Below are 13,121 nucleotides of genomic sequence, written 5' to 3' on the forward strand. Positions count from 1 at the left end.
TCCCCAAGCCTCGCAGTTATTCCGGACGTTTGTGTCTCTCATCTACGCCCTCTCCGGGCCTTTACCCACACGCCCTGCCCTCTCCGGGCTCCTGTTCATGTGCTCTTCTCCTCCTGGCCCTGATCCGCACATCCGCCCCTCTCCAGGCTTCCCTTGCGCGTCTGCCCCTCTCCGGGACTCTTAACCGCGCGCTCGCCCTTCCCCGGGGCATCTATACAAAACCGGTGCCATTTCACTCTCACGCTCTTGCCCTTGCTGGGGCCTGTGTCTGCGCCTCTCGCGCTCTTGCCCTCGCTGGGGCTCAGGTAGTGCACAGCTATGCCTGGCTCCCTGACCCTTCTCGGGGTCCTTATGCCATGCGCTACTCATGCCTGTGGCTCTCTCCGAGCCTGCCCGCCAGCCCTGTCTCGGGCTTTCACCAGCGCCGGGGCTCAGGTGGCACGCAGCCATGCCTGGCCCTTCTCGGGGTCCTATGCCCTCACTGGGCCGAGCACTGCCCTCACGGGCTGGGGTCTCAACCCCACACCACACCGGTGCCCAGCCACTGTGCCTTCAGGTACTGCTCTGTGCCCCAAACAGGGCACCCAGGAACCCCCAGACTACTGGGGAGCTCCCGTGAGGCCTCCTCACACCCCTACAGCCTCACCCGGTCCTCCGGTGATATACACAACTGAAGCATAAGCCAACCAGCTGTAACAAAACAATCAGCCTACCGGCTATCACATAAAGTCCAGGCCCTCCTGGCTCTCTGGCCAAAGCCTCCCGGTCAGGCTTCTTTCCACCTTCACCATAACGCAGCCCTCTGGGTGCTCAGGCTGCACTGTTCGGCTTAGCTCTCCTGCAGAGCTCTTACCCCTCAGGCTGCCAGAAGGGAACTGCTAGCCAGGCTCCAGCCTGGCTGTTTATAAGGGCCCGGCCCTGCCCCCTTCTGGTTACCTGACCAGCCTGGTTGCTCCAGCAACCAGCACCTGAGCTGCCCTGGCAAATTAGCAGCGGCCCTAATCCCTACTTAAGGCACGGGGCACCCGAGTGCCCCCGTGACAGAAGGCATTTATGTTTCTATACATTTGTGTATTTTAGGATATATCAACGTGAGATGGCTCCCGCCAAATAAGACTGTGTTATTTACTGTTAAAAGACTGTTTAAAATATGTATGTGTTAAATCGTGTTTTTCTTATTCCTCATTGACCTCCAGGAACAGTAGATATGAAATGGTGAAAAGGGGGTGCAGCAGCAGAGCTCACTGCACACACAAACCAGAGGTGAAGTGGGGTGTGATGGCACCACCACAGCACCTGCCTTGGATCTGCCCCTGATTCTCACTTGTTAACAACCTTGCTAAAGGCCCATTTTTGCCACTTTTACTTATGCTGGCAAGTTTACCTTCAATTTTTAGCAGGTAAATGTGGCAAAGGGGACCTTAAATGGGGTTTCATACTAAAATTAAAGTATATTTCTATGCTGAAAATTGTACTGCTTCATTTATGAATCTTTTCTGTAAGTATATTTAAAATTGCATCATCTTTTTTTAGGGATTTTGAGTGCATTTGTGAAAATGTTGGCTCTATTGCTATAGAGCCAGTTGGATTGTTTTTTCTCACACAAGAAAAGTGTAATTCTGCTCCCAGCGACTGGCAAAAAAGCATTTGCACCAGTATAACTGAAGACCAAACTCAAACATTAGTGTTGCCACAGGTGTCAGCTGGTTGCATGTGGCTTTAAAAAAAAACTGTATTAAGGTAGACAGAGTTTCTGTTTTGCAGAGCTAACACTTGAAACCATTACACTTCAAACACCTGTGGGGAGAGGGAGATAAATTCCAAATGTTAGAATGCTTATCTGAAACATACAGATAAGGGTTGCATCCAGCACCTTATTGTTATCACTTAGTATAACCTTACCTAATCTATACCTCAACCTAATCTTAAAATGGCTACCTAACACTTGCAAACACATATACCAGGGTGAAAGTAGTATATTTCATTAAGACATTTTAAGCCAGCCAGAGAAAAATATGATACAATAATATCATTTATATGGATAAGTACTGATATTATTGTGTTTGAAATTACTAAGACATAAAAATGAGCTATTAACTAAAATAATTCAAATATATTAGAGAGAAATAGTGAAGAACACAGCCTTGTTAAACAACCTTTAAAGGGAAGATGAGCACCCCTTACTGAATTCTAACCTATTTTAACATAGATTTTTTAAAGGCATATTTTAAATAAATCAAGTTAGTGTGTTGACCCTTCTATGAAACAACATGCTGCTACACTAAATAATTCCATGCAAAACACTTAGAAGCAGCAGATTTTTTTTCTTCTTATACCTACTTCTCCTTAAAATAAGTGATTGACAGTAATCCAATCATGCAAAACTGCTATCAGCTGATGACCAGATGTTTTGGTAGAAACTGTAAAATAACAGAATAATGGACAGATATTTTATTTTTTCTACCTCATAAACTAATGGCCATATCCCATTCATATCCATTAGACACCTAAGTGCACTCCTATTCCACCCAGCTCAGTTACATGAAAATTCATTAACTCATATATTTTGGTAACATCCTGTCTAAGCCTTAAGACTGACTCGCAGGAAAGCATCAAGCATCGCGTACTTGAAGAGCTGCCATAAAGAACATGGGAAACACCTATTCTCTCATTAGAAAGAGGAGGATGTGGACCAATATCTTGAAGTTGCAACTAAATTTAGATCGGATCTCAGGAAAAAACTTAATTGCTAGAATAGGGAGTGGTACACATTGCCCAGGGAAGCTGTGGACTCTCCATCACTGCAGGTGTTCAGGAAGAGGTTGGACAGGTGTAGCTATGCCCATGTTCTACCATGGGTATTTCTGATGATTCTTGGTGCCCCCACCCCACTTTCTGCTACACGTATTAGAGTATTTTTAAGCCTCCTTCTGAGGCGCTGGGTGTTGGCTTCAGCCAAGGCTGAGGATTTTGACTGGGGTGTGCCAATGCTCCTGCTTGGGACCAAAGCTGGAGGCTTCTGGCTGGAGGGTCTTGCCCGTTTGCTCAGAGCCAGACCAATTGCCATATTTGGAGCTAAGAAGGAATTTTACCCAACAGTCAGATTGGTACAGACTGTTGTGGTTTTTGCCTTCCTCCATAGCAGAGGGGCATGACTCTCTACCTGGGATTTCTTCAGCGTATACTGACAACATGTCATAGAAGCAGGCCATTAGCTGCCATGGTTCCCCTGCTTTACCTCTAGCAGGTTAGGTGTTGTGTCAGGGATGAGGGTAGCCTTATGTAGGCTTTAGATTATGGATTTTATAGGATGTTTTTTTTAGGAATGATCCTGTCTCAGGCAGAGGGATTGGGGTATATGACCTCTGGAGATCCTTTTCAGCCCTACTTCTCTATTATTTCTATGATAAAAGGAAATGGCAAGGGGGAGGAGGACCCATCCAACTTTTGTATTGCTCCACCTAATAGATAGAGTAGGATTTGGCCATTGATGTTTTATACATTCTTTCCAGTCCTACAACATATGATACTGATAACTGTTGTATATCCATCCACTTCATGACTATAGGAAGTTGTCAGCCAGACTTTAGTTTAAATAAATTTTAAACCTTATGAGAAAAATGATTCCACTGATGTTGGCTTTTTTTTGAGGAAGGAAATGAGAAGGCAGTATACATTTATTATCTGTTATTGTTTAATTTAGCAGTAAGATCTTTGTTTCCACAAGGAAGAAAGGTCTTGTTAACCTGCATCGATGGGGATGCTCACCCTTGACCCATGGGCCACATCCAGACCATGAAGCTGTGTCACCCAGCCGACATGGCTCCCCAGGTGTCCAGAAATGTGATGGCAGTAGCAATGCTGATTGCCATTCCCCTGCAGCCAAATTTTCAGATACATGGGGAACCCCAGGGGCTGAATAACATCACCCTGCACATTAGATTGTCCCAACACACAGTCAGATTGGGTTGGCAAGCCCATGAACCACTCTGTGTGGGATCCAGCCAAAAGACAATAGCAATACATATGAATGTATTAAATATTAATATGGTTTTTCTTCTAAACCTAAATTTAAATATCTTTTTTTTTTTTTTTGCAAGAAAGTACTTGTGTATTGCTAGAAGAATGAATAAATGATTAGCAGAGCACCCTTAAATTCAAATGATCTTTGAAGTAGTATTCTGGATGGCTGTCTGTAGCACAAGACCGCATATAAAGCCAGGTAAAAGGTTACAGTAATTCACCCAGGAATTGCACCCTGCCCAGCCCTTCCACCCAGGTGGGTGGTAGCAATGTACCCATTCATACGCACACCCCCAACATACCCTATTGCGCCTTGCTCCCACCTTTACAGGCTGAAGGGACCACCCAGCCAGCATTAGTCTGCTGCTGCTGCAGCCACCAGGGACCTGCTCAGCTTCCCCAGTGTCCAGCTTGCTCTGGGCAGCAGGTAGGGAAGTGGCAGTGGCAGAGCTGCAGCTGGGCAGGAGTGCAGAGTGTGGGGCTGGGGCTGATGGCAGTGCAGAGCTCAGCCCAGTGCCCGCTGGTGCTTGGCATGCGTGGCTCTGGCCAGCGCTGCATATCACAGTGAGGGGCTCATCATCCACCAGGCCGTCTCTGTCGGTGGCACCCCCCACGTGCATGTGCAGGCTCCGCCGGGCCATCTCTATCACCAGCTTCCCTCCACACGTGCCGCTCCTGCACTCATGCAGCATGGAAAGAAAGCCCTGTGTGCTGGAGCTGGCTGCCTTCCCTGCCACTAGACCTGCAGGCAGCAGTGCAGGCAACCAGCTCCATCTAGCGCATGTGGCTTTCCTCCCACTCCATCCAAGTGTGGGGGCTGCGCATGCATGGTGAGGAGCGCTGGTGATAGAGAAGGCCCAGTAGAGGCTGTGCACGTGCACAGGGAGCACCACCAAGAGAGATTGCCCAGTGGAGGTTGCACCCCTTGCCACGATGTGAAGCACTGGCCAGAGGCACATGCTACCAGACACAGTCACACCCCCAAACCCCACCATGCAAATACACCCCCCCAACCACACAATATACAAAACTAAGAATTTATTTTTGAGTTATTATGCAATCACCTCTATGCATACGACACAAACAGAAATCATGGCAAAAATACTTTTTGTAATAAAATTAAAATATGTTGTAGTAGGTGTTTTGACTTTTAGTGTATGATTTATTTTTTTCCTGGTTCTAAGATGACAACCACCCCCTCCCAAAAAAGGATCATGTCCAAGGGACAAGGGGAGAGACTTGTGGGGGCAAAGGTCAGGTGTTAGTAGGTAGGACTGCCAGTCCCAAGATAGCAACCAGGGGGTAGGGCAACTGTTGAGGGGCAGGGCTACCCATGAGGCCCTCAAAAGCTCACCAAAGCTTGTTAACTGGCCCTCCACCTGAAATAACTGTCTGCCCTTGAGTTGCATTGTAACTGGAGGGATCCTTTGATATCAACAGAATTGTTACATTGGTCTGTACCATGAAAGAGTTATGCTAAATTTTGGTATTTATTCATGGAAACAATAAAAAAGAACATGACTGCTACCCCACCCTTCTAATTCAACAAGCCTTTATTCCAATGGATAAGAATGCTGGTTGTTTTCAACAACACAGTTGCAAAAGTTTAACATAAGTAAAGCAACGTGTGTCTCATTATATCATTCACAGACATGAAGAACTATTTTTGCAGAAACTTTCCAAAACTCTTCAAGCTGAGGCAGACATCAGAATTTCAGCCCAGCTTCCGTTATGTAATTGTTAAATTTGGGAGAGTGTTAGTAACTGTAATAGGGCACTTTAACTGTGGCCAATGCTCTCAGCTCTCTATATAATAAATGACTAGTTTTGTGTTAAACCTAATAAATTTGAAAGCTTCCATCATAACTAGATTTTTACACTGTCTTAACTGACACTACTAAAGAAGTTTTTCAGTTCAATTTCCCTATATAAGTATTATATTTAAAGAAAAGGAAACAAGTAAGTGTCATGTTTAGGACAGTAGGCACAATTACTTAACTGCTCATTCAAAGTCATCTGTTTTGTAAATAAGTAATTATAAGTTTCTTAAAGTGAATATTATTTACTTGGTACAATATAATAGCAAACCAGGTTGTCTGCCAAGTATAAGTTATTTTTACAAAATGCCCCATAACAGCCCTCCTGTGCCGTTACAGATTGACTTGATGAGGGCTACTTAGATCCCTTCTTAGTTCACTGAACCCATAGCACATTACAGTCTAAGCCATTTTCCTGCTTCCTAAGCTCTGCACCTATTTTAAAAGCTGTGTTTGCTTCTGTCAAGAATATTTTCTGCAGATGAATATAAATGTGATAGGATTTCATTGGTAGTACTACAGAGATAGCAAAACTCCTCTTTGCAACTTGAGTGTCAAGCTGTGCTGTATAAAGAAAAATAAATCTCCAGTGATCCTCAGTCAATTACAGAAGCATTTAGCTGGTTAAATGAAAGGACTAGTCAGAATATCAGAATCTTACAGTAAATAGTGTTATTTACAGGTTGGAACTGTTCCTTTAAAAACTGGGCCATTTAAACAGAAACCTTTCTCTGGTTTCTACAATGAATATATTCCATAAAAGAAACAGACACTACTTATTGCTTAAAAATAAATCATGTTGCCTATTAAATTAATGTCTGTTCCCTTTTTCTCTTCCTTCTAGCCATCAGTCTCATTAAAAAGAAGAGTCTCAGTTAATGCATTTCTGCTGCCTTGGTACCCAGAAGTTCAGTCCTGCTACCACTGAAATAAATGATAGAACTCTCATTGATTTCAGCACTGGAGGATTAGTGCCAGGCATTAAACAGATACCCCAAAGGGAAACAGAAAGACTGCATTCATTTATACTTTCTTGTCTAAGAAATTGCAAAGCAAAAGCAAGTGTTTATAATGTCACTGCTGAAGCAACATCAGAGATATTGTTTGAATATACTGGAGGATAAAGTGGGTTAAAGGCATGAGGATTCCTTTGCTCTTTATGCAATTCTATGGCCAGCAGCATCATCTACCATTTACTTCTGGGAAGATTTTGGGAACAGGGAAAAGACTATAGTATGGAAGGCAAAGCTATGTTTCTAGTTTTCAGCACTCTAGCAAGTTGCTAAAACTTTCTAATGTGCAACTAGATGCCACTGCTCATGACCAGTGTCACTGGTCTTAAACTCTGGAAACATTATGACCTCTAGTCAGCTGTTTCTTGATGTGGTGCACAATATACTCCTGTATCCCAAGCACCAAAAGCCACAGTCTTCATTTGCCCTTAGATTAGGACTGCTCTAGCAAATTACTAAATATCAGTTCCATACCTCTCTGATAGCTGTACAAAACTCGCTCTGCAGTACTTTTTTTAGGGATTGTAGCTTGTGCACTGGTACCTCCCCAGACTCTTGAAGTTTCTCCAGTAATTCAATTGCTCTGGCAACATCTGAGTAGATAAAAATAGGAATAATGGTCAGAAAAGCACATGTTTTTCATGGAAGATAAATGACTAATGTTCCAGAAAAGCAGCACAATGATGAACGTCAGTATTTTAAGTGTAAGGTCATCTTAGCTATACAGAATTTATTCTTTGTTTGTGCTTACAATTAAAGGACAAGATATGGTTCAAGATGATTGTCTGCACTTTAATAATTTTCAAAATATATAATTACATTAGCTTTATACATGCTGTTAAGAAATTTGACATTATGTGCATATTGATCAGTCTTACACATTATTTTTTAAACATGGATACAAATATAAACAACTGAGGTACCTTAGTATACTTAAGAGAGAGGTTACTGCTCTTTTTTGTTCTGAGGAGAGCAACATAAAGTACAGGGGCATTCTTTCCCCAAGTCTGAGTGAGTTAAGGTATATGTAACGGATAATGGATATGAAACGTATTAAATATTAATATGTTTTTTTTTCTAAACCTAAATTTAGATTTTTTTTTTTGCAAGAAAGTATTTGCTAGAATTGCTAGAAGAATGAACAAATGATTAGCACAGCACCCTTAAATTCAACTGATCTTTGAAGTAGCATTCTGGATGGCTGTCTGTAGCAAAAGACTGCATTTAAAGCCAGATAAGAGAATGTTACAGTAATTAAGATGCAAGATTATTAGAGTCTAAAAAAGAGTTTAGCTGTGTGCATGGAGAGATTCTTAGAAATGCAGTGCAGAAAGAATCTACACGATTTAAATGTAAGGTGTAGGTGGATGAAAAAAAAACAAACCCCAAGGTTGAGATCTGAATCAAAGACAATCAATTTACAGGTCTGTGTGATCAGCAGGATAATAATGTTGTCCACAAAGATTAAGAAAAGGAAGTAGTGGGGAGTATCTGGGGGAAGATTAAGAGCTCTGTTTTGGCTATGTTGAGCTTGAAATGAAAACTAGTCACCCAGGAATTAAGACTGAGATCCAAACTGAGTCAGGTCTGGATCAAAAAATTAGATTTGAATTTTCCTGATTTGTCTGTTGTTTAGAAACAATCTGGTTTAGTCACAAAGAGTAAAGGAAGAAGAGAAAGAGGTGGATCCTTTTGGAACTCCCACAAAAAGCTGGAACCGGGATTAGGAATTCTCCAGTGGACATGCTGAATGAATAATTACAGTAAGAGGAGAACCAGGAGATGATGAAGTAATGGAAGCCAAAGGAAGACAAGAAGCATATGGTTGACTATGCTGAAAGCAGCTGATAGGAAAATTAGGATGGATGGCTCTTTTTATGTTTGTGTTGGACCTGATCCAAATCCCATTAAATTATGTGGAAAACATTCTTATTAACTTCTGTGGGATCCTGTTTTAGGAAAATGTTTCCATTTTTTGGAAGGGTACTTCAGCACATGCTTAATTAACTTTAAGCATGTGGGTAAGTCTTGTTGAAATCAATGGGATTTAAGCCCATCCTAATAGGAGCCAGAATCAATCTTAGAATGATGATTAATAGTATTTAGAAGCAGAGCAAGCTTTTGCCTAGTATTGTGGTACTCTGCAAAAAGAAAAACACGGTAGTACAAATGATAAATTAATTCTCCTGTTCATACTTTGACATAAATGGGGAGCTGGTGTGTGAATTTCGGGGAAAAGCTGGACACTAAGTTATCATTTCATGACAGTAATTTTGCTTAGGAATAAACAAGCTTATGGGTGCAGCAAAGAAAATGCTAATAAGCAAAGTATGAGTCTCTCCTCATATTAAAACAAAATCACCAACAATAATTTTAACAGTAGATGGTGTGAGAAGTGACAGGTGTGGCTTTAAATATCTTGTTTACCATAAGAAAAATCATCTTATTTCAGTAAGAAATTCAGTATTTCACTATGCTTTATTAAGTATAATAACTATACTGCATGGGTAGACTGAAAAACCTCAAAAGACTACTATCTTAATTATCATACCTGATTTTCTTAATTCAGATTGGTAGTTCCAGTTGGGATTTGTGGTCACATAGAATACAGATGCAAATTCAGAAAACAAAACATGATTAATATAATAAATTTTATACTTCAGAAGCAGGAGATGTGGGGTTTTAGCCTCACACTATGTTGTGACATAATGTGACGTGACTTATCTGGGAGTTGCGCATATTTTTGTGAAATTGAAAAATCTAAAAAATGTATCTTTTAAAAAATGAAGCACAAGTATTTGCCATATAAATCAAACTTGGTATTCCTTTGATACTTTCATCAACCACAGTGGAAGTTGAGACATGACTATCTGGGGTTCTGAGATAATGAAAGCAGCACATTGCTTGCCCTGGCCCCAGAACTTGGAAGATTTCTCGAGATTAACTTCAAGTATAAAAGTGATACAATTTAATTTGTTTTTGACGCCAAATATTTTTTCCAAAATTGTGGCCAAGTATATATGGTAATAGATAAAAGAGTAAAATATTACCTCACATTGGTTTGAAATACTACATTTCTTTCAATTAATACCCCTCTATTGTGGGGAGACTTAGTGAATAATTGTTCCAGGCAGAGCCAGCCTGAGAGGTGGGCGATATGGGTGACTGTCCAGGGTGCTGCGGTCACGGGGGTGCCATAGACACCCATCCACATGTGAGCAGCCCACACTCACAGCAGTGCTCTACCCCTGCCCCTACCCACCCCAGCCAAGCCCTGCCCCAGGCAGGAGGAGCAGTGCCCAGTCCAGCCCACCCCCCAGCTCCAGCTGCTGCTCAGGAAGAGCTGAGCCAGACAGTGTACGTGACAATAATGATGACTGCCTGCCCACCTGCATGATGCACCATACTGATCTGCCTCCCTGCTGGACTGTGCCCCTGCCTATGCTTGCAGCAGCACCACTGACAAGTGCAATAACTGCTTAAGACTAGAGATCATATGTCAATAATAGTTCAAAGGAGTGAGAAAAAGGAATGAAGTGACTGGCAGAGTCACTTATGAGAAACTAACAAATAATACAAAATCTTTCTCCAGTTGAAGCCAATGACAATCTGTCCAGTGATTTCAATAAGGCAAAGACTATCCTCTTGGAATTCTTTGTCTGACCATTATCCTCCTTTTGCTATACATGTGTACAAATAGATTCATTCTTTTCCTTGTGAAACACTGTCAGATACTGTTTTCTCATATATTTGGAGGAAAGGTAAATTCACAAATAGTAACGATTAAAAACAAATATTGAAATAGAAAAAGTATCTTTAAAAATCAGTTCAGGGCTATAATTCATCTTCTAATATGAAGGAAATCAAACATAGTATTCTCTTTTTAATACTTCTAATGTGCTACTCTTATCTTCTTACCCTTCCATTGTCTTCATTTTCATCATCGTGCTCTCTTGACTCATGCAGTCTTCATTATATTGAAATTTAAGTTCATCGTAATTTGATTGAAATCCATCCTCATTTCACACATCAATCTCCCACTGAGATCAATGAAAATTTTGTGTGAGATTTAGGAAGAGAGAGGGAGCATAGATGTGGTGTTTCAATTTTTTATATTACTTCCACAATAAAAAGAGCATCCTTCCTGTCCCTCCCTTCCCCCTTCCTGCCAATGTAATGCTAACTGTATCTCTTAATTTTAACCAATATTTATTTATAATTCTCTCTTGTATTTACACAATAATCTCCCCTCTTCTCTGTTCTAACATTCTCTTTCCCCTTTCCACTTTTTTCATCAGTTCATTTCCATGTAGCACTTCAGGAAATAATGTTACAGCATGGTGTGTCATGTTATCAGTGAAACACAGATAGAGACAAAGGACTATGAATGGAATATATTTTATCAAGTGTGTGCATCAAAAAGGAACCACTGCTTTCAGAAAAAATCTTTTTGGAAGAGATCTCTTGATACTTTTATTTGAATGCAGTTTCATTTCCATTCCTGGGGTGGGAAAGGTAGGGGCATAGGAATTATATTAAGTTATTATACACAGCTAAAGAAAGAGAGAAAAATCACTAGAAGGACATAAAGCTAGCTAGATTTCATACTGTGATAAAAACTAGAACATTACAATTGAATATCAAATGCAGTCCAGTCATGTAGATGTGGCCCCATAGCACAATACAATTAGAAGGCAGGTGAACTTGCTTATCACTTTGTTCTTCAGTCTCTATGTTTAATCTCATTTCTTTCATGTTACATATAATTTTCCCTTGCTACCTTTTTGTTCAAAACTACTGTTACATACAATAGAGAGAGATTTACTTGACTTAATTTGTTGGATATTTTACAAAGAATTTTATTTTAAGTACCTTGCATTTCAGATAGAATTTGAATCAATTTGTTGCTTTTGGGTTACACTATCATCTGAAATAAGAATCATAGATACTTTAAGACTGGGAGTCATGTCACAGTTCCAGTAATTGCTGGTAGGGCAAATTCTAGTTTTCAGTGGGGTTGTCTGTAGTATGGTTTTATTGATGGTAAATTAAGGCAAGCTTGGTAGGTTCTAATGCTAACTCAAAAAATCAGTTGAATTCAGTAGCAGTTCACAGAAATGACATAATATTTAATTTTAGCATTCTGAATCTTTTGTATTTAGTTTGAGTAAAGGTTTCGTAAAAGTCCTGCAATACAAAATGTCAGTTATTCTTGGAACAGAAGATACTTAGATGCACTACATACTCCTTCAAAATGTACTACATTTACTAATATCTGGTCTTTTACTCCTATACGTGGTCTGGATGTTTTATTGTCAACTAATTAACTGTTTGGTTATGGTTGTAGTCCCTTAAACAAGTATTTTACCCTGTAGCATAAGAGACAATTTGGCTGGTCATGATTCTGGTCTGTAATGTTAGTTTTGGTTCAAACAATAATTGCTCATTTAAACCTTGCTCACAGGTGCATGATGTGGTTAACCAATGCCCACCATCTAGTCTAGAATCATTTTATTTGGACTGTTCCCAATATTGAAATGTAATCATTTCTTGTACAGTAACAAGATACTGGGTAGTTGACTTACCACATTTTTGACAATACTGACACTTTTTATCTCTTCTTAGTGTCAATCTTTTATTCATGTATGAAAATGTTCATTGATGGTGAAACTAGACTAACATACCAATATTTAGGCAGAAGAAATGTATAGGCTAAACAATGGCCTCCATGGCCCAAAGAGATAGAATGTCATTGCAATTAACAGCAAAGTCGTCAACAGTCTCTAATGCATAAAAACCAGCGCACAGACTTACCAGGGAAGGCTAGAAATACATACAGGGCTGGGTCAGTGGGGCTGTTCTAGCTAATATGTCACCTGAAAACCTGAAGAGGCTGAGTACATCAGTTTTTCCATTCAAGTCTACAGCTCCCCAGGCAGAGGATGAAGAGTTTCAATGAAGTAACAGCTCTTTGCATAACTATATTCATGGTCCTCTATCTCCTCTGCTCAGGCTTAATTATTCCTCTAATTATATTTGTGAGAATTTGTCAGAATTCTTATTTTCATTCTATTTTCTCATGAGGATTTTTGTTGTAGACTCAAATCTTTGTCATAGATCACAAAAGCTGTACACAATGTTGTATCCTTCTCCACACCTGATTAACTGACTGTAGAAGTCAGTCAGTAATTACTACTCCATGATGATTCATAATCCAGACCCTTTAGCCCTTATTCTTTACATCAAACTCTTCATCTGAATAACTTTT

The 13,121-nt window shown here is 40.5% G+C and overlaps 1 protein-coding gene and 1 long non-coding RNA gene across 2 annotated transcripts in view; one reads left to right on the forward strand and one right to left on the reverse strand.

Annotated features, from left to right (window-relative positions):
- Window positions 1–7,946, reverse strand: part of LIN7A (lin-7 homolog A, crumbs cell polarity complex component) — a 51,728-nt gene extending 43,782 nt beyond the window's left edge. The window contains exon 1 of the mRNA XM_019514796.1: window positions 7,328–7,946. The gene's annotated coding sequence lies outside the window, so the exon portion shown is untranslated. The remainder of the gene's footprint in view (window positions 1–7,327) is intronic.
- LOC109295759 lies at window positions 1,197–7,631 on the forward strand. Its single transcript, XR_002096827.1, has 2 exons — window positions 1,197–1,400; window positions 6,685–7,631. It is a non-coding gene; the product is annotated as an uncharacterized LOC109295759 (long non-coding RNA).
- Window positions 7,947–13,121: the final 5,175 nt, after the last annotated feature.

This window comes from Gavialis gangeticus, unplaced genomic scaffold (genome assembly GCF_001723915.1).
Source record: "Gavialis gangeticus isolate Ggan-Ray unplaced genomic scaffold, GavGan_comp1, whole genome shotgun sequence".
Classification (NCBI taxonomy): domain Eukaryota; kingdom Metazoa; phylum Chordata; order Crocodylia; family Gavialidae; genus Gavialis; species Gavialis gangeticus.